Raw genomic sequence first — 1,930 nt, 5'->3', positions numbered from 1 at the left:
GTAAGCTCTTGTGGTCCGTGTATATTTGCACCTTACCACCATACAAGTAGGACCTCCAAATCTTTAGTGCAAATACTACGGCTGCCATCTCCAGATCATGAATTGGGTAATTCGCTTCATGCTTCCTCAATTGTCTAGACGCATAAGCTATCACCTTCCCATTCTGCATAAGTACACATCCCAAACCTCGACCCGACGCGTCCGTGTATACTACGTACGACTCGTCCGGATCCGGTAGTGCCAACACCGGAGCACTAGTCAGCATATCCTTAAGTCTCGAGAAACTCTTCTTGCACTCAGCCGACCACACATACGGTTCGTCCTTTCCCGTTAGCTTGGTCAGCGGCTGCGCCATGCTTGCGAACCCTTTCACAAATCGTCGATAGTATCCGGCCAATCCTAGGAAGCTTCTAATCTCGGAGGCATTCCACGGTCTAGGCCACTCTGCTATGGATCGAATCTTCTCCTGATCCACGGACACTCCTTTGTTCGATACTACATGCCCTAAGAACCCAATTTCGCGGTTCCAAAAGCTACACTTGCTTAGCTTGGCGAAAAGCTTCTGCTCCTTCAATTTTTCTAGCACTATCCTCAAATGTGCGGCGTGCTCCTCCTTACTCTTTGAGTAAACCAAAATGTCGTCTATGAACACGATCACAAACTCGTCCAGGTGCTCTCGGAAAACATTATTCATGAGTTTCATGAAAGCTGCCGGGGCGTTGGTTAACCCAAACGGCATGACCACAAATTCGTAATGGCCGTACCTTGTCCTAAAGGCTGTCTTCCGAATGTCGGACTCCTCTATAGGGATTTGGTGATATCCCGAAGCCAAATCAATCTTCGAGAAATAGGTGGCTCCTCGAAGTTGATCTAACAACTCGTCGATCCTTGGTAAAGGATACCGATTCTTCACCGTGACCTTGTTCAATCCTCGGTAGTCGATGCAAAGCCGAAAGGTACCGTCCTTCTTCTTTACAAAGAGTACCGGTGCACCCCATGGTAAACTACTTGGTCTTACGAATCCCTTCTCCATTAGCTCTCCCAATTGTTTCTTTAACTCGGCCATCTCTGCCGGTGCCATGCGATACGAAGCCTTCGATATTGGAGCCGTACTAGGTTCCAACTCGATAGTGAACGGATCTGACTGTGATGGTGGTAACCCAGACAAGGGTCCGAACACACTTTCGTACTCTCGTACCACTGGTATCTCTGATAGTCCTGTACTCGTGCCTACTTCCTATATCATGATCGAAGACAAGTAATCTTCGCACCCATTACTGATTAACTGCTCAGCCTGCGTCGAGACCAAAAGGTTTCCCGACAATGGCCTGATGCCCTGATATTCTAACATCCCTTTCGCAGTTTCAAACACTACACGCCCGCGGTAGCAGTCCAAGTGAGCTCGGTGTTTGCTTAGCCAATCCATACCCAATATCACATCGTGTGCCTTTACTCGGCATATGACTAAGTCTGCCGGCATATCCATACCGCTTACCATGACCGAGATGCTACGTACCACCCTGTACGTATACATCACTTGACCGCCCGCTGCTTGCACTAATCCAAAATGATCTCGGGGTTCCTTCCGGAAACCTCCTTTACCAATCATATCCGGACTCACAAAACAATGCGTAGCCCCAGTGTCAAACATCACATGAGTTTCCACACCGCCCATGAGTAAGGTCCCTACACAATTCTACTTGCTAAGAACCTATCCACACACAAACAAACGCACGCACACACACACAGTATTCACGCAAGAAATTCACTAAGGTGAGTATCCAACTTACCAGTGATCTGCTGTGAAGTGCTCGCTTCCACCTGCCCGTCCGCGATCGAATACACTCTAGGCATAATCGCCGGCCGTTTCGGCGGTGGTGGCAACGGCAGCACCTCGCTGGCCCGTTTCTGCCCTTGCGTTCCCAACTGC

The sequence above is a fragment of the Camelina sativa genome, chromosome 12 (assembly GCF_000633955.1).
Source record: "Camelina sativa cultivar DH55 chromosome 12, Cs, whole genome shotgun sequence".
Taxonomy (NCBI): Eukaryota; Viridiplantae; Streptophyta; class Magnoliopsida; order Brassicales; family Brassicaceae; genus Camelina; species Camelina sativa.
This window is presented reverse-complemented; position numbering follows the sequence as displayed.